Source organism: Pipistrellus kuhlii, unplaced genomic scaffold (genome assembly GCF_014108245.1).
Source record: "Pipistrellus kuhlii isolate mPipKuh1 unplaced genomic scaffold, mPipKuh1.p scaffold_m20_p_3, whole genome shotgun sequence".
NCBI lineage: Eukaryota > Metazoa > Chordata > Mammalia > Chiroptera > Vespertilionidae > Pipistrellus > Pipistrellus kuhlii.
The window spans coordinates 163,291,164-163,311,549 of NW_023425529.1; the positions used below are offsets into that span (position 1 = coordinate 163,291,164).

Below are 20,386 nucleotides of genomic sequence, written 5' to 3' on the forward strand. Positions count from 1 at the left end.
CAGCAGTTCTCAAAGTGCAGTCTCTGTACTGGCAGCATCGCATCACCTAGGAATATGCTGGGAATGCAAGTTCTCAGGCTTTCTCAGAATCACTGAATCTAAAACGCCTCAGCAATCTGCATGTAACAAACCCTCCCACCGATTCTGATGCCAGGCAAAGTTCTTCTTTTTAAAAAAATATATTTTATTGTTTTTTGTTTTGTTTTGTTTTTTGTTTTTACAGCGAGGAAGGGAGAGGGATAAAGAGCCAAAAACTTAAATGAGAGAGAAACATCACATTGTTCAGCTGCCTCCTTCACACCCCCTATTGGGGATGTGCCCGCAACCAAGATACACACCCTTGACCAGAATGGAACCTGGGACCCTTCAGTCCGCAGGCAAGGCCATCACTCTATCCACTGAGCCAAACTAGTTAGGGAAGCGAGGCAAAGTTCTTAAACTGATTACAGGGATCCATTATTATAAGTCGGCGAAAGGAAACCACTGAAGAGCACATTTCTTGGTCTGTCCTCCCATCTGCTATTGAGCAAGATGGGTGATTGTGAAATTGCTATGTTCTCTGATATCTAAAACATAAATCCTAGACTAACTCCGCGGAAAAGGGAGTTCTGAAAGGAAAGCTTCCTCGCTGTTTGCCATTCGACCTTGGAAGAAACATTAGATCAGGAAAAGAACCTGGCAGCTGACGTTGCAGATTATTGTAAGGATGGCTGCTGTTGCGTAATTTCAGATTCTGGGTGGCATCTGATTAGACGCAGCAACTTAAACTCCCAGAGTAATTAGTGAGCAATGTGACTTGAAAAAGAACTGTGATGCAAAGCTAAACACAAAGGAGTAGACAACCTTGAGTTTGGATGTAAGTGGAAGACTGAAGGAAAGGAGAAACAATATATAATATCATTAGCATGATCAACTCCTTCCCTCCCGCGTCACTTCCATCTTAAATTAACACTGTTTTATCCCTGTGTAAACCCTTGAAACTATCTAGAATATACAAAAGTAGAAAATAGAGTTAAAAAGAAGGGTCTTCTGATAAGTCTTGGCAGCCTAAAAGAGGGACTAAATAAATGCTTCTTAGAAAAGTATTAAGAGTGTGTTCACATTCCTCTAAAAATTTAATCTAAAAGAAGGAAAACCAAGGGATCATTTGAGCCTGATAAGATCAGTATCTTTACTTCCTCCAGAAAACAAAACAAAACAAATCCAAAATAGGGCTTTCAGTGACTGTTGGAAGTCAACTTTACTAAGGCATGAAAGAATGCAACATGAAATGAATTTTTGAGTCTAAAACTCGGCTACCTGTCTGGGTGACCAGGTTTCTTTCTTTCCTGATACTGCGGGGGCAGAAAGGGCCTTTGGAGATCCCAGAGCTTCTGGGACAGGTTCTCTGCTGTCCTCCCTCAGGGTCACGAGATGTACACAAGTCTTCCATATTATTATTGTATATGTCAGCCTACTTTGCTACTTTTCAAGAACTTCCCCCCCCCTTTCAGCTTAGCATTTGCGCAACTTCTGTCATTTGTGTCTTCTGTTCTTGAAAAGAACCTTGAAAGTGCAATTTTTCCAGGGTTACTCATGGTTTCCAGCAAAATAGTACCAGGAGCAAAAAGGAAGGAAGGGCAGAAAAGAAAAAACAAAGTGGAAGAGGAAGGACAATTTAAAGTGAGAAGTGGGTAAGTAACTGCAGTCTTTACACATGAATGTGAAGCATAAATGGATGACTCAGCTTTGGAGAAGCCATTGAGGGAAGATACCCAGAAACTAGCGGAAGGCTCCCCTGGGTGAGTCCCCGGATGTTTCCCCACGCTGTAGTAAAGAGGTTTTAGGCAGCTTGTAATAAGAACTGCTGTTTTCTAAGTAAAAGATACAGCACTTGTGTCTCAAAAATAGCTTATTCAATGACTCTTCACTTGGAATGAAATGCACAGCCACATCTTCTACTGAGAATCGGGACTCACGGGGCTCATAGACTAAATGTAGCAGAATGTCGTGCCTATATACAATCTGAGTTCTTCAAAAGGGCCCAGAGGCAAGAACAGCTCCAAGGTTTTACAGATCCTCATAAAACCCTCTTTTGTTCTGCTCCTTTTCAATAGCCAGCACATGACACAGAGAACGACCAAGGCCTTTGTCACCAAAAGTCACTTCCTTCCTTTATTGGAGCCCGGCAATGAGGGAAACAAAAATGTCAACTTCTGGACTTGGATGCAGATATTTTGAAGTGTTCTTATTTCTAGAATACCCTCGGGAAGAAGTGAAAATGGCAACCATGGGAGAATCCGTGCCTAGAAGTGTCACTAGAGAGAACACAATAGGAGCCATTGCCAAGTCCATCTCCTCAGCCCCAGTTAACAGTGAAGCCAGGGAAGAACTATAGGTGACATTTAAGGGTGAAGTTAGGTGGAGAGGGAGGAAAAGAGAGCGGCTTCAGAGAGGCCAGGGAGGAGTTTTCAGAATGGAGGTTCACTAAGATGACCACTCAGGGTAATACAGGGAGGGATTGAGCAAAAAAGAAGATGATAGATAGATAGATAGATAGATAGATAGATAGATAGATAGATAGATAGATGATAGGGCTCAAGGACATGGACAATAATGTGGTGGTTGCAAGGGTGGGAGTGGAGGTGGAAAAGGGCATAGAGAAGGTAAATGGTGATGGAAAAAATGAAATAAAATAAGATAACTGCCACTCAAAAGGACACTGGATTTGAGGTCATGGATGACCTTTGCTATGTCTATTTCAGTCACATGGTGAGGACAGGAGCCAGGCTTCAAGGGAATGAGAAGTACATGGGAGAAGAGAAATCAGTGATTGTACAATAGAAAACATTACCAAGAAATTTGACAGTGAAACAAAGGAGAGGGAAAGGGAAATAACTGGATGGAACAGTGTGACATTAGGGAAGGAAAGCTCTTGATGCATTTATAGGCAAAGACAAAGAAATAAGTAGAAGAGAGAAATAGAGTAGGAAAACTAATTAAATAAATCCACAGAGATGGTTTCAAAAAGGAAAGGAGAGGGAGAATTCTAGTTTATTCAGAAACATCAATGATGAGAGAGAATCATTGATCGGTGGCCTCCTGCATGTCCCTTCTGGGGACTGAACCTGCAACACACTCATGTGCCCTGACCAGGAATCTAACTATGACCTCCTGGTTCATAGGTCGACACTCAATCACTGAGCAACACTGGGTGGAAAATTTTATTTATCTCTAAATTTATTTATGTATTAAGATAATTTTATATTTATCTCTAATCATTAAAGTCTCTACCTCATGAGGTAGTTGCAAAAATTATGATTAATGTAAATTAATTACATAATGTAAAACACTTAGGAAAGCGCCTATAAGTAAAAAAATTTTTTAAAAATGTTAGCTGCTATTATCATTTCAGGATTAAGAAAATATTGATTATCTATTCAATAGTTGGCCTGTATTTTCTGCCTAAGAAATAAATAAGGTTTTGTGTGTGTGTGTTTTTCAAGACATCACTTGAAAGTCAAATTTTTGAAGATATTAAACTCTCTATTTAAAAGTGAGCAGGAATTGTGGTTAATCAAAAATTCCCTATTAAAACTTCAGACATATATGTACATATGGAATAGAACAAGCTGCAAGGCTAAACACAAGATGTAAACTATAGAGGAAGTTTATGTTGCTATTATTCCCTAAACAGATCTCTCAAACTGTAATTTATCAGCTTCTGCTGATGCTTCATCCAACAAAATACTGTTGAGGTCATATAATTCATGAATTTTCCTGAAATATGACTCCAGGAAAATTGTGTGAGTCATAGTCTGCTCTTTTAGAACTATTGCAAAATAAGAAATTTTGCAAAAATTATAAAATATTGCAGCATTTTATCATACTATGCTAGATTATATAGTCTTCAGGATATGAAGAGTGAGGATAACATTTCATAAATGGGGATTGTATAGTGTAAAAGAACATGTTCCAAACTATAAGCTATTTCCAGGGGCATATATAGAAAGAAACCAAACAGAAGCCCAAGTATGTGGTCTGTCACTTTAATGGTGGAGAATTATATATATATATTTTCCAATGAAGGTCTACTGACTATACTCAGCATTGAAAAAATAAATAAGTAAAGAGTTCATATAAATTCAAAGCAATTCAATTTTTGAGAGAATAATATTAAATAATTTAATCACTTTTCTAATTAAGAAAAGATGATGTAGAACCTTAGCCTAAAAACAGCAATAAACTGAATTATATTCAGAAAGGCAGAGAGAAGAAAGGAGACAGAAGGGGGAGGACCAGGAAAAGAGAAGGAAAAGAAAAGAGAAGAAGTATAGGAACAAAAATTTCTCATAAAAACGAAGAGTAAAACTTTGGGAAAGTTGTAACAGAGACAAAGTTATACAGGAGAACAATGGAAAGAATTCCTTATACATTAATGAAAAAGAAAAAGATTTTGCTAGATATTACAACGTGCCCCTCTGTGGAAATTTTATCCCTTTGCATACAGACTAGCATTATATAAAAGTGCCGGTTTCCCAATGCCTTCTCTAGAGAATATATTGTCTAAACTTTGGGATGTTTGCCTATCTGATACATGAGACGTGCGTTCTTGGTGTGGTTTGCTTTTTAAATTCTTATTTAAGTACTAGAGGCCTGGGGTGCATGAAATTCATGCATTTGGGAGGGTCCCCTTAGCCCAGCCTGCACCCTCTCCAATCTGGACCCCCTTGGGGGATGTCTGATTGCCGGTTTAGGCCCAATCCTAGGCCTAAACCAGCAGTCAGACATCCCTCTCACAATCCGGGACCACTGACTCCTAACTGCTCACCTGCCTGCCTGCCTGATTGCCCTTAACTGCCCCCCTTGCTGGCCTCTTCATCCCCAACTGTCTCTCCCTCCCTCTCCCCTTCCTGCCGGCCTAGTTGCCCTCAACTGCCCCCCTGCTGGCCTGGTTGCCCCTTACTGCTGTCCTGATAGCCCCCAATTGCCCCTCTTGCTGGCCTGGTTGCCAGTCACTGTTCTCTCACTCCCCCACCCCCCATGGCCTGGTCACCTGCAACTGCCTCCTCTGTGTGCCTGGTCACCCCACACAGCCTGCTGTTCAGTCACTTGGTCATCCCTCACTAACCCCCGTGCCGGCCTGGTCACCCCATGTAGTCTGTTGGGTCGTCCGTTTGGTTGCAATGGTCACTTAGGCTTTCATTATTATAGATAATATACCATATTTTCCAGCGTATAAGACGACTTTTGAAATGAAAAAAAGTCAACTGAAAATTGGGGGCAAAAGACCAAAATTGCACAAAAATTACCTGCAGATCTTGACGGCAAAGTATGTCTTTTCTTTGAAGTGGGGGGTAGTCTTATACAGCGAATATAGGTCTAAACCTATTTTTTTTTAATCTAAATATATTTTATTGATTTTGTACAGAGAGGAAGGGAGAGAGATAGAGAGTTAGAAACATCGATGAGAGAGAGTCATCGATCAGCTGCCTCTTGCACACCCCCCACTGGGGATATGCTCGCAACCAAGGTACATGCCCTTGACCAGAATCGAACCTGGGACCCTTCAGTCCCCAAGCCGACGCTCTATCCATTGAGTCAAACCGGTTCCAGCTAAACCTATGTTTTAACTGTAAAATTAGGGCGTCGTCTTATACGCCAGAAAATACGGTACATATAGAGAGTGCATATATCATAACACAGACAGTGAATTTCACAAACTGAAAATACCCATGTGACCAGCACACTGATGAAGAAAGAGAAAACTCCTAGCATTCCAGAAGCCCCCTGTGTCCTCATAGTGAATTTTGATTTACATTTCTCTGACTTGGAGAAGCTTCTTTTCATAGGTTTAAGAGCCATTGCATTTTTGTGATTTTCTATTCAACTATTTTTCCATTTTTCTACTGAATAAACTGCAGTATGATTTATAGGAGAGCCACAAGGTTTTTAGGAGAATTGTACTAGTAGAAACAGCATCAACTGGGTCAGGAAAGGATAAAAACATAAAATAAAAAGAACTTTAGACCCCAAAACTTCTACAGGCAGAAAGCAGAATTGGCTACATTTTATTCAAAGGGAGAAATGAATAGCTCAGAGGAGAGAATCAAGAACTGTAGAGAATCATTCCCAGAGTAGTAGGCCTGAGCCCTAATCAATAACCTGGCAATAGTGCCTGATGGGTTTTTGGAATTGCTGTGTTCTTCCTATTCTCCTCCATCCCCACCCCTTTAGAATCAGAGCTTCTACAGCAGTTATTCTATGCTGTCCCACTATTGTAGGTTGTATATGTAGAGACCACATAGGTTGTCTCTTTACTTTTCAAGTCTTTAGACTGAGAGGAATGTTACTCAAGGAGCTGCATATAAAAAAACTATACTTACGAGGCCCCAGATGTACCTATACTTGATTTAGATGACTTGATCTTAAAACTTAAGCCTAAGCCTTTTGCCTTAATGCATGATATTTTGGAGTCTTACAAGAGGGGGTGAACACATTTTGCTATGGTGGGGATGCGAGAATATTGCAGCCAGAGAGCAAACTGTAGAATGTTGTATTTCTAAAAATGGACAAATTCCTGATTCTACATACTCTTTCTCTCAATCTCTTGCTCTCTCTTTTTAATCCTCACCCAAGGATATGTTTATTGATTTTAGGGAGAGGGGAAGGGAGAGATGAGAGAGAAACAAAATATTGATGTGGTAAACACTGATCAGTTGCCTCTCACATGTGCTCTGACCAGGGATGCAACTTGCAACCCAGGTATGTGCCCTGACTAGTAATCAAACCCACAATCTTTGGGTATATAGGATGATACTCCAACCAACTTAGCTACACTGGCCAGGGCCCTATACACTCTCTTGAAAATGTTTTAATTCTCCCATCAAGTGATAGAGTCTGTGTCTCCTTCCCTAGAACTTGATTTGATGACTGTCTCAACTGAATATGGCAGTAGTGACACAAATGACTTCCAAGGCAAGGTCATTATAAGGAATATAATTTCCTTCTCTCTCTCTCTCTCACTCTCTTAAGAAGTCTGAGACTGCTGTGCTATACAGAAGCACAAACCAGTCATGAGGAGATATCACCTGCAGAGAGAGAGGCCTGGCTGGTCCCCAGCTGGTCCCCAGCACCCTACTGATCCCACAGCAGCCACCATCAGACTGCTCCACATGAGACGCTGTGAGCCAGAGCTACTCAGATGAGCCACTTCCAAACTCCTGACCCACAAAAATGATGAGAAGTACTACATAAAACATTATTTTAAGACATTAAGTTTTGGGTTTATTTGTTATACAGTACTAGATAACTCAAATAGATATTGATCCTTGTTCACAAAATAAGATCATTCCAATTCTATATTGAATTTAAACTTAAAAAGAAAGTCAGGAGTGATGTGAAAACCAGCTCAAGTTTTAGAAATTCATTCTGAAATGTAAGAGATGTTGGTTAATTTCATACATATCATCTGTAATTTTAGTCATTGGAGTGCCTTACACTCAATAAAACCTAATGCCTGAATTTTGTAGCCAACATTTATTTAATTGATATGAGATTTTAATTGTTTCCATAAAAATAAGCCAGGTTTTAATAAAATTTGGTCAGCACAAATTAGGATAATAAATAATAAGAACAATGCCCCTCCCCCAAAGCAAACATATGCTAGGAATAGAGTTGGAAATACTGTTCTCAGATCTTCAACAGTTACAAACTTTGCTCTGAATGGAAATTTTAAAAGAAGCCAGTTGATAGAAAGTATTCTCTGAGTCAAAATACCCCTTTTAAGCATAACTGGACAATCAAATTTATCTTTAAAAAAGTTGGGAAAAAATAAACTGATGAAGGGAGTGGATCCAGAGACATGGAAGCATGGAACAGAGTGCGAGATCTCGGAGGGAAGGTGAGGAGAGTGGGTGACAGGAGGTAATCAACCAAAGACCTTGTATGCATAACCCAGGGACACAGACAATAGGGTGGTGAAGGCCAGGCTGGCAGGGTAAGGTGGGGTGGCTTGAGGGGAAGGACATGAGGTAGGCTGGAGGAAGTCAATGGGGGGAGGGAGAGAAGGAGACATATGTAATATTTTCAACAATAAAGAAATACTAAAAAATAAAGAAAGTTGGGACTTGATAGTTTTGAAAATGCTAATTTCATCATTTGATATTGCCAAAGGCCAAAACATAGCCACTGCAATAATTTCATTCTATCACATTAAAAAAATAGCACCAAACTTTTGTCTTTACTAATGTAATAAGCAACAATAAAAAATATTGGTTTCTATCATTTTGATACAAAAGAAATATCTCTGCTGACTTGTGAGCATGGGAATGGCAGTAAATTATTGAGGCAACAGGTGTCACTGATACTGTAATTTGATAAAAAAAAATAGTGTTTGATTAACTTTTTAAATGGTTAATGTGGTTTTCTTCTGAAAGCTACTGGAGTCTCTGCACATTTCATCATATTCAATGTGTGCTTCCTCTTTCTCATTAGTAGTTTTTATTATTAATTTTAACAGGAGATTGGAATAGGACTTGTTTTGTTTCAGTTGTTCCCCCAAAGACTGAAAAAAATAGGTTCCAGCTACTGCCAACTTTCAAAGACCACCTATATAAGGCGTGTAAGAGCTGAAAACTGCTTTTACAAAGCTTAACCCATCACCCGACTCAAGCTGTAAAAAGAATGGAAGAATGGATGTGAAGAGGAAGAGAGATTTCTTCGGATCAAGTTGTGGTATCCTGTGCTTCCTCCAGCGCCCTCACCTGTCACCAGGGAGGAGGCAGAGAGGCTTTTCCCCAAACATAACCCAAGTGGGAGCAGAGCCGCAGCACAACCACTTGGATAGCTTGGCTCATGCATAAAGGGGGTCTGCAATGTGCTGCTAGATGAGTCCGAGGCAGAGCTGCATTAGGAGGACACCGCCCTCCACCAATGAGTTCCCGGACACAGGTGCACATCTCTCCCCGTGGCCAGTGGGGCAGCCCGGAGATGAGAGTCAGACAGGGTCATTTACAAAAGGGGATGTTTCCCCAAGGCCTTCTGAGGGAGTAGGAGTTGGGGGAGAAGGGAGGGTAAGCTTACCTCACCACAGCAGAATGAAACGGAATAGAAGCCTTGGTCACAGGGACTGAGCATTAGAAGTTGATAATGACCAGGCAGGCAAGTCAAGCTCCACCTCAAAGGGACCCAGAGGGGTTCTTTAAAAGCTCATGAAAGCTCTCTCATCCCCCAGAAAATGAATCAGCTGAGGGAATCTGCCACATTCAGAGAGCACTCACAACATATTAGTGTGGAGCTGGATTTCAAGAGCTTCTACCTACCTTATCTCTCTTCCTGGGCAGGTCAGACTAGCTGTCTGCAGGTGGTGGTCCACATAGAAATCAGGAGAGTGAGGTGGGAACAGAGGGCAGAATGACATTAATGATGCCTTTTTATTTCTGCATTCCTCTTGCTTTGACATCTGAGACCTTGCTGATCCTGGAGACACTGACCCACCCACAACTAGATAGTAATTCCCTTTCATTTGCAAACCAACCAATCCAAAGCCCAGACCTCATCATCCCCCTCTCCCCTCATCACCCAGGACCAAGTACCAGAAATCTGGAGACAGAGCCTGCTCAATTTATTCAAATCAACTTACCTGCCTTGCCCATCCCCATGGAAACCGCAACAAGGGCACTTGACTAACTTTCCTCTCCCTTCCTCTACCTCAAACCTACCCTGGTGCTTTCCCACGGGCCAAGCCACACCTCTTCTAGGAAACTCTGAATAAACTCCTCTCCCTTCACCACAGTCATTTCTCCATCTGCATGTCCCACTATCCCAGAGTAAAACAAAATTTGGCTCTCTGTAAACCAGAAGCACCCCATGGCAGGCTTCCCTGCATCAACCAGGCCTCGGGGAGGGAGGGAGAAGCCTCTCTTTTGAATGAGGCTTGGCAATTGATTATTTCACCAGATTGAACGTTTAAATACAGACTTGACTCAACTTGTAACTAACAGCGACAGAGGATGCTTTGTCCTCAAGGACTAAGATGGCCTGGGAAATCTATGGGATCCACCTGAGAGTCTACAACCTTCTGGGAAGAAACTGAGTTTGCTACAGAAGATGTCTTGAGGTAACCTTTAGTCTAAAATATAAGATTTTAGCCAGAGTTGGCCTAGCCACAGTATCTGGAGAACAGTGTGCCCGGTCTTTAGGCCACCAGCTCATGTCCAGCTCAGCCAGCACATTGATGTGCACTGTTTGGGAGCTGAATTAACTCAGAATCATTTGTCGTGATTCCTTCCTTTCCACCTGCCCTATTCTGCTTTTAACTCATTACCATCTTTACTTCTAGCTTCTAGCTTTCTTTCTTGTCTTGATCCTCAGGTCCATATACCTCTCTTCCTAACTATGACTTTGATGCTCTTGTATTCTGATTCTCCACAAGAGTCTTCAGCTCAGCCCTTCTGAACCAAATGCAGAGCCACCTCAGTAAGCCTCAGTTTCTCTTGTGGCCTAGTCTCTACTACTGCTTGGGCAAGACTAACTAGTTAAAGTCATATGCCATTTAATGATGGAGACATGTTTTGAGAAATGCATTGTTGGCTGCTTTCATCCTAGTGTGGACATCACAGAGTGCACGTACACATACACAAACCTAGATGGCAGAGCCTACTCCACCCTTAGGCTATATGGCATAGCCTATTGCTCCACGCTACAAACCTGCACAGCATGCTATTGTACTAAATACTGTATGCAATTGTTACACGAAGGCAAGTTTTTGTGTATTTCAACATATCTAAACATAGGAAATGTACAGCAAAAATACACTATAAAAGATAAGAAAAGCGCACCATATCTATAGGGCATACAGTATAAATAGAACGTGCAGGATCGGCAGTTGCTCTGGGTGAGTCACTGAGTGAATGGTGAATATATATGAAGGCGTAGGACATTGGTGTTCACTGCTATAGACTCTGTAAACAAGTAGGCTACACTAACTTAGAACACAACACTAGATTAAGTCAAGCACCAGAGAAATTATGCAATCAAGAGACATAAATATAAGATGTATGAGGATGCTGCTGGCATAACAGCGTACTGTTTTACAGAAAACGCTTTTGTGTAAGTAGAAAGAATTCACTCTAAAATATTAAGAGAAAGTGTAGTAAATACATAAGTCAGTAGCATAGTTGTTTATTGTCATTAGAAAGTGTGGTACATAATTGTATTGCTATACTCTTATACGACATGTGAGCAGTGAGTGGCACTAGGATGTTATGATGGCTATGATGGCACAGGCAATGGGGATTTTTCAGCTCCATTAGAATCTTATGGGGCCACTATCCTATATGTGATCCATCATTAACCAAAACATCATGAGGTGGCATTGACTATACAGCGTTCTTACATTTCACTGGCTGAACTGTATCTGTTTACAAAGAGCAGGAAGCTTTTTTTTCTCCTCTCTCTCTTTCTCTTCCCATGCACAGCAATTCTGCATAAAATTGTAAGGGATTTTTAGGACCACTGAAGGATGAACCATCTAGAATCCCATAGATCCCTTTAGGGTTTCTCTAACTTGATCAGGATCCCTTTCTGAAAACTTCATTTCCTCCTTTTCAAAGACAGAGAGCATCCATAAAAGTGACAGGTGGCTCCTTTTCTTCCCTCATCTCTGAAAAGTGAAATTCCAGGATAGGGGTGGGGAGAGGGTGGGGTTAGGGAGTCACATCTTATGATTGAAAGAGGTCTTCCTGAGAAACTCATCTTTTCAGTTCACATCACAAAAGTATATCCCAGCATGTCCTCCCCTCCCCCAACACTGTCCCTGACATCTCACTCCTATGCTTATATCATGCTCATTTATCTAATTGATGACATCTCACTCCTATGCTTATATCTGCTCATTTATCTAATTGAGATTATGCAATTAGGCTGAAATTTAGTCTACTTTTACAGTTTCTGACACTATGAGACTTAATCACTGTTATTGATTAATTATTATACTTACTCTTCTTAGAAACAGATAGCATAGCACAAGTGGCATTCTTTCTTACAATTTTCTTATTATTTATAAACTATGCATTCTGTGTAGTCATCATTTGTCTTTAAAGGGAATTCTGACATTTCCTGTGGTTGGGAACTGATTTGCATGGCAATTGGTTGTGTGGTATTTCTGCTTAGCAAGTTTCTCTCTGACATTGAATAAACTGCAATGATTTCACATGTGGGTATTTCCCCACTTGCATGATGAGGGCAAAGTACCATATAAAGGCCACCTTAGTGGGTCTGATTACAAAAATAAAGGCAATTTCTATGGATAAGCAGAAAGTAAAATGTTGTCTTTCTACCTCTTTTTTTTTAAGTTTAAATGTCCAGCTTTTCTTTGTAAATATATGAAATATTATTCTAATATTGTTATTGTTCACAGGTTTCCTTTATAATATATTTGTCATCAACTCAATGCTTTAGTTGTATATTAAATAAAGGGCAGAAAGCAATATTTTCTTTAAAATGGAACTATATCTCCTTAAATCAGGATAGAGTTGGGTTTTCCAATAAACTCATCCCTCAATTATATTTATGAAAATTCTATACATCCAACCAGTCAATATTTCAAAATATATTAAAAGAAAAGCATAAATAGATCCTCAAATACCAAGCCACTGTCTAGATTAGGGGCGTCGAACTCAATCAGAGAAGGGGCCAAAATCTAAAATCCAGCCTAAATCGCGGGCCGAATGGTTTACTGAACAGTCATAAACTGTCATTGTGATGGAAACGCAGCGGAGTGCAGTGATGACAGCGCAGTGTGGGCCACATTGCAAGGCCTGGCAGGACGGATTTGGCCCGCGGGCCTTGTGTTTGACACATGTGGTCTAGATCCTCAAATACCAAGCCACTGACCATTTGATTTTATGCTAGAGTAGATTTACATGGTAAAACAAGAATATTTTTCTTAACCCAACAAGATACCCCGAATCATTTCTCCTATCACATGAGAATTCTTATTTTTACATGGTCATGGTTATATTATAGAAAGAATAGTATTTTTTAGGACCAAACATTTCTCCTTAAATATATTCTTGTTAGAGTTTTTCTTCAGATATAAGTTCCAAAGGTCAGCAGTGACTTACCAGGCTTGCATCTGAACTGCTCAAGTTCTTGGAGAGGTTCCTCTTTGCTTTGAGGTTGTGTCTGAAACTTGAAATATAAAATGCATTCTATTAAGCTGCCTGGTGTTAATGGCTGTGTTTATCCCAGAACACTCCACAACAGAGAGAAAATCCCAATCTTTTCTTTCTGTAAAACCTTCAAATTATTTTCATTTTCTTCTACACTTCAGAGAGACCACACAATCTTGAGTCGTGTAAAATGTACATGTATCAAGCAACTTAGGAATCATTCATTGCAAACTTATGTAAAAGTTTCTTCAAACAGTTGTAGCTAACCCCAGGAGCTCTCTGCTTGTATTTGTCACGAAAGAGTGTGTGTTTTTTTCCAATGTGAAATGATCTAAGTGCAGCAAGGGATACCTTTACAGCTGACAGTGAAAGGGAGAGTGATTCTACAGCAAGCCGAGAGGAATCAGACCCTTTGGCTCTGATCATTAATCCAAAGCTTGCTACCGGAAGTGCACTGGTTAGCTCAAGTTAGAGAAACAGTGGCCTCTTATGGAGTCCCAGATGCACACACATGGTGCCAGAGCTTGTAGTCTATTCTGACTCTCATTCAGCCAAAATGCAGGATGAGAGGGCTACAAGAGAAAAGCCATGCTAGGCCCAATTATTTCATTTTTATAATTCACATAGAAAAGCTCCCATTCTGCCTTAACCAGCTTGACTCAGTGGATAAAACGTCGGCCTGCAGACTGAAGGGTCCCAGGTTCAATTCTGGTCAAGGGCATGTACCTTGGTTGTGAGCACATCCCCAGTAGGAAGTGTGCAGGAGGCAGCTGATCAATGTTTCTCTTTCATCAGTGTTTCTATCACTATATCCCTCTCCCTTCCTCTCTGTAAAAAAATCAATAAAAATATATATTTTTAAAAAGCTCCCATTTGTTATTATTTCTTACCCCTTCTTCCCAGCAGTGTTTACCTTCCTCCTCCAGACATTGTAAAGATGCAAACATACTCTAATGAAGTTCAACTTTTAAAATATTAGTATCAACCTGTAAATTTTGGGTTTCCTAATGTTTCTGTCATTTTCCATGGGAATATCTTTTTTTTTTTAAAGTATATTTTATTGATTTTTTTACAGAGAGGAAGGGAGAGAGATAGAGAGCTAGAAACGTCGATGAGAGAGAAACATCGACCAGCTGCCTCTTGCACACCCCATACTGGGGATATGCCAAGGTACATGCCCTTGACCGGAATCAAACCTGGGACCTTTCAGTCCACAGACTGACGCTCTACCACTGAGCCAAACCGGTTTCGGCTCCATGGGAATATCTTAAGCAAACAATCTTACCGTGTTTCCTTTGACATCCTAAGATATTGAAAAATATCTTACAACTGGGAAAAATCTTCTATCTCTATACAGAGTAATTTTGCCCACTTGGCATATACAATATATGCAAGAATCACATACATTGGGGGGTGGGGAGAGATAGTGAGAAAGTCATTGGTTTTTTTTTTGTTTGTTTGTTTGTTTGTTTGTTTTTTATGCCATTTTTACCAATGTAAGCACAGCCAAGAAAACTAGCACATGTGGGTCTATCTAATAACAAGCTGATTTTAAAGGGAACCAGACGGAGAGACTGCCCCCTGACACCATTCAGATTTGTTATTTACTGGGGTTTGGGAACTCTGTATTTAGAGAACTCTGAACCTTTGCCGGGCAGTCCCTAGTGTTTCACCTGTGATACAGTGGAGTGACTTCCAAAACAGACAGTGGTGGTAAACATGAGCAAGGCCAATGAATTTACTCTGGGAGAAGAAAAAATATTTGAAGAGAGTTCCCTGAACTTTGAGCTGCATGTATTTGGTGGAAAACAACACACAGGTAAAAGTGAAACAAATGCAATGATAAACCAAAAGGAGGGCTCCATCAGTCAGAAACTTATCTATTAACAATAAACCCCATGGTGTTTAATTTAAGTGATAGCACAAGGTCATGTGAAATGACATATTTAGCAGGAAATGTGGAGTCAGAGCATTTTACCACTCCATATTGCCTCAAATAAGAAACTCTGGCACAAAGTCAGGAATTATCATGGATCAATATCAAGATTCTAAGATACATTATTCTGTTAGTTTTCAATTATTATTTTCTTCAAGGGCACACTGTGGTCTTATTTCCTATAAATACTCTATTTGGTTATCTATACATTCATTTAAAAAATTCTCAACATGTAAATGCTTCAATAATGTCACCACATGATCAATTTCCATTATTCCCGAATACACATTCATTGAAAACATTTTGCAATCCTACCGGCAAGCCAAGAGGAATTGTGGTAAAGGTTTCTTTGAGGTTAGCAAACCCAATGAAATACATTGTACAGCGAAGCATTGTTTGCAATTGTGACATAACTGCATTCTTATCTACTTCCTGTATTTATCTGAGCTGTAAATAGCTTCCAAAGATCCTTCCAGAGTGCCTTCCAGAGAGGCATTCTGATTTCCTTTCTGTGGAGGCGTATACTGCTGCTCTGTTCATGCAGTATTCTACTTTCTTCAGCTCTATTCCCTTCCTCCTATGAGTGCCCTCTTTCCCTCTCTGCCTTTCTCCTCTGAGAGTCCTCTCTCCCTCTCTGCCAGGTCTCAGAGTCTATTTCACTCCACTTGTATTTTCTTAGTCAGATAGAGAAAGAGAAGGATGCTAGCTCTTTACCCATTATTTAGTACTATTTTGTTTGGAAACAGTTTCAAGGGCCAAGAACACATCTAAAGATTTTAAATAGTTGGTTCTATTTCTTTTTTCCCTAAATATTTTTTCTCATTGTGAAAATAATTTTAAAAATTGGAAATTCTAGAAAAACACAAAGTATAAACGTGATACTACAAATCAGTCACATACCATTAGCCAGAGATAATCACTTTTAACATTTTTCCAGTCCCTTTTTCAATCCATATGCTTATTTTAAATATTCACATAGCACTGTGTCCTGTTTTCTCCACCTACCTTTATATTTTGAATATTTAAGCCTCAATGTCCTTTAAATGTGATTTTAATTTCTACAAAATTTTCATAACTTATTCACTCCTTCCCCCCATAGTAGAGCATTTAGATACTTATCAATGTTCCATATTTTAAATAATGTTACTTAGGCTATGTTTCTAGACATTTTAAAATTGCCTCTCTTCATTAAAACAACATGCATACGTAACAAGCCTCAATCACCTATAAGGTAAGGGTTGCCATCACATTTTCTTCACACGTAGAGAGATTCTACGACTTATATAAGGCCACATAACTAGTTCCGGTCATGTGCCCCACAATGACATTTCGGTCAATGATGGCCCGCACATAGGAAGTTGGTCCCATAAGATTATAATGTAGCTGAAAAACTCCCATCTCAAAGAGATGCGTAGCTGTCGTAAAGTCATGTCATAACTCATAACATCCTCAGTGCAATAGTCACATGTTACCCATGATGCTGGTGCAAACAAACTTACTGTGCTGCCAGTCGTGCAAAAGCACAGCACATATAAATGCAGAGGTGGCCTACGCCATCTAGGTTTCTGCAAGGGCACTCTATGATGTGTTCCCACAATGATGAAATCGCCTAATGCAAATTTTTCAGACTGTATCCCCATCCTTATGCAGAGTATGACTGTATTTGAAATTTGGAATTCTTTGATTTTTTTTTTTTCCTTTCTCCATCTCTCATGCTTAATCAAACACTGAGACTATCTATTTGAATTGCCTTTTGGAAAAAAAACATTTATTTCTGTTTTATGCTATTGCCACCCATTCCGGGCCCTTGCTGGTAGCCTCACCCTGAAGCCACCTAGATGGCCTTCCTGCCTCTGCACCCTCCTGGTTGGATTTCTTCCTGGCACCACTATCAGATGGACCTTTTTTTATGCCCCTGTCCTGTTTAAAAACATCACTAACTTCTGAGTGAAACCTAGATGAAATATAAACACTTTGCCTGGCTCTCAAAGCCCCATTTTCCCCCTCCCACCTTACCTCATCCACTCCCCTTTCTGTCTGCTCGCTATCCTATTCCTGGCTTCCTGACTTCTTCTTATAATATTTACCCCATTCAAAATACTCTTCTCTTTCACTTCATTTGTTTAAATTTTACTCAGTCTGGTAAGGCCCAATTCAAGTCTCATTTACTCCATGAAATAGAGTGAGCTTCCCATTGCATTTGAAGTTGGCCAACTTGAGTTCAAAACTCTGTTTTTCTGCTTTTTCTGGGGGAGTTGGGGAGAAATAGTTAACTCCTCTAGCCTATTTCTACATATGCATTTAGAATTGTCCTATATCAACCTCCCAAGATCCCACAAAGGATTAAACGAATATTATATCGTTTTGGTAAAGCTGCTAAATGCTACAGAAAATATTTTCTACACTCTCCCTATCTATACCACATAATGTAGCACTGAATTATGTTCTGTCCTATCATACTCTCTCATTGTTTCATGTATGTTGGTCATTTTTCCTTAGCTTAGCTGTAACATCTCTGAGTAGAAATGCTATCTTATATTACTTCTACAATTCCCAGAACCTAACATTGCACCTTGCCCCACTAATTACTGGTCCAGTCTAGATGAGTTCTAGCTGATAAGGTCTGGGTTTGGGTCACATTGGAATTTAGAAACTAATGGAAGAGTCTAATGTGTGTCTTTTGGAGCAGGAATGTCTTATACTTGTGGAAGTTTGGGATCAAGATTAGCTTACACCTTTTCAAAATCTGTGAAAATGTACCCTCAATTTGGATCTTGCCTCTGAGAGATATTCACTGTATTTTCATAGTAACACTTATTAGGTCCACTTACTGAAATCAGAGAACAGAAGCAAGATGTTCTGTAGTCATCCAGGAATAATACCCAGACCTTTGGATATCTTTATCAGAAAGGTCAGGTTACCTAATCATTATATGTCATTAAAGATAATCTGCTAATCTTTTCTTCTAAATTACTCAATCTGAAATTCTTTTCTGTTTTGTTTATCTAGTTACTAGAGACCCAAAGAACACCTCCCCCCTAATAGGTATACCTTTAAAAAAGCGAGTTCTAAGGTTAAGGTTAGGGTTAGTGACAAAAAAAATAAAAAAAAATAAGGTTAAGGCTAGAGTTAGGGTACATGGTACATTTAGGTTCTGAGTTAGGATTTCAATTAGGTTTTTAGTTAATGTCAGAGTTAAAGTTCAGCTTAAAATTAGGTATAGATTTGGGTGTTTAGACGTAGATTTATAGTAGAATTAGGATTAGTGTTAGATTTAGGTTTAGGTTAGATTTCTGGGCACAAAGGACAATTTTATAAAAGAATTATAAATTTTTAAAATATATTCTTGAAAATTCCACTTTGCAAAGTAAAAGATGACAGGTCTTTCATATTTTTTCCAACTTCCCAGGACCAGTAAAGCACTGTTGGAAAAGAACCTTCATTTTACAGCATCCAAGATTAAAGTGACACTTTCAATATTGATGTGAACATCCTAAAGTTTAATTTGTAGATTATTTTTACTTTGTGCTACTTTCTTCCCTTTCCTGATATACCCAACCCTCAAACTAAAAGCTGACAACATTGAAGAAAAACACCATGATCTGGGATTCACTTACATTTTACCTGAGAATCAACACGATAGACTTTGGAAGCACTAATCTTTTGTCAAGCACCATAAACAGAAAACACAATCTGTTTTAATAGGATCAAATTATTAGATATCGCTCATATCTGTATTTCAAGCCCACACCTCTTTCTCAAACTACAAACTTGAATTTCTAATGAATGAATGATGTCTGCCCATTTCACTTGAATGTCAACAGGTCCAAGAGTGAACTCACTGTCTTCAATGAAGTTCCCTTCTATCTAATGGTAACATAATTTACCAGGTGCTCCAAAACAAAAACCTTCACTCAGCTCATTTTTCCCCTCACCTCCCACTGTCTCATCCTTTTGTCAAAGTTCTATCAAATCTCCTCCAAACCACACCTCTGTCTTCAATTAGGCCCTTATGATCTCTTGCCTAAAACATTGCAGCAACCTCTTAAGTAACTTTCAAATCATTTTCCTACTTTCAAGTTCTTCCTTATCCAATATGAACCCCTCCATTGTCACCAAACTGTGACATCTTGGTCGTGTCATCCACCCACTGAAAATCTTTCCTAAGTTCCCTTCTAGAGCCTCTTCTGTGAAAACTTTCTCACTCCTCCTTCCCCTAGAATTTTCCAGTTCTTCCCTTGCATCCCACCATACCTTGTACAATTATGGCTGTACTTACCACACTTTATTACACTTGTCTCCCTGGAGTAGATGGCAAACTTCTAGATGTTGAGACTATCTCATTCATTCCCCTACCATCGGTGCACTGAACAGTGCCTGACACAAAATTTTGTTGAAAAACAAAAAAAAGGTTATGTACAGGACTAAGTGACATTCACAGATCCCTCTTTATATATTAGTACATCCAGTCCCAAAATAAAACTTATGCTGTGTAAGGTTTCCTTAAAAAGCACACCCTGCTTCTTAACAGGAAGTTTCAGATTAATAAACAGCTGACAGAACAAACTAAATAGCATCCAATGAATCACCAGTTGACCATTCATTGCAGCTAACTAGATACAGGGAGGGAGTCAAGATAGACACAAACATCATTCTTCACTGTTGGAATGAATATGTTGCAAGATGCTTGAAAGCTCAGTATCAGAGCATTGCATATTTCCCTACACTGTGGTGAAATTTCAGGCACAGAAAAAGGCCATAACGGAAATGAATTTGGGAGGCTATATGAATACAGGAACTGGCTTAATACTAAACTAGTGGCCACAGAATGTCCACCACACCCTACTTTGTCCACGCGTGTAACATACAATAGAACTTTGCACATAGTGTATTCTCAGTTTTTCGTTGTTATTCATGAGAATATGATAAAAATACAATATATGGGTTTTTGGTAATCATTGTATTACAACAGAATTCAGCAGTGGGTGGGGGAATCACATTTTTTAAGGTCAAAGCACTCAGCTGCCTATCTGCATTATAGAGCTAAAGGCCTAAGAGCCATAGCCATGGTCACAGGCTGCCTGTACCAGTCACCAGCACTTACAGCTTTTGCTCTCAGGAAAAAATGCTAGGCCCCAGCACACTGGAAAGGTTAGATCCTATTGAGAACTCCCAATGACAGCTTTCACCTGGAACGGTGCACATGGTCAGAGGAAGCAGAAGGGGGTGAGTGGTGGGGACAGTGGGATCATGGCCAGACCATACAAAAACAGAACTCTGCCCCACAATCTGCAAC

At 39.7% G+C, this 20,386-nt stretch overlaps 1 long non-coding RNA gene across 1 annotated transcript in view; it reads right to left on the minus strand.

The window, feature by feature from the left end:
• LOC123653277 overlaps nt 1-19,493 on the minus strand; it is a 74,228-nt gene extending 54,735 nt beyond the window's left edge. The window contains exons 1-2 of the long non-coding RNA XR_006742988.1: nt 19,370-19,493; nt 13,107-13,173 (exon numbers count right to left, since the gene is read on the minus strand). This is a non-coding gene — a long non-coding RNA (uncharacterized LOC123653277). The remainder of the gene's footprint in view (nt 1-13,106; nt 13,174-19,369) is intronic.
• Nucleotides 19,494-20,386: the final 893 nt, after the last annotated feature.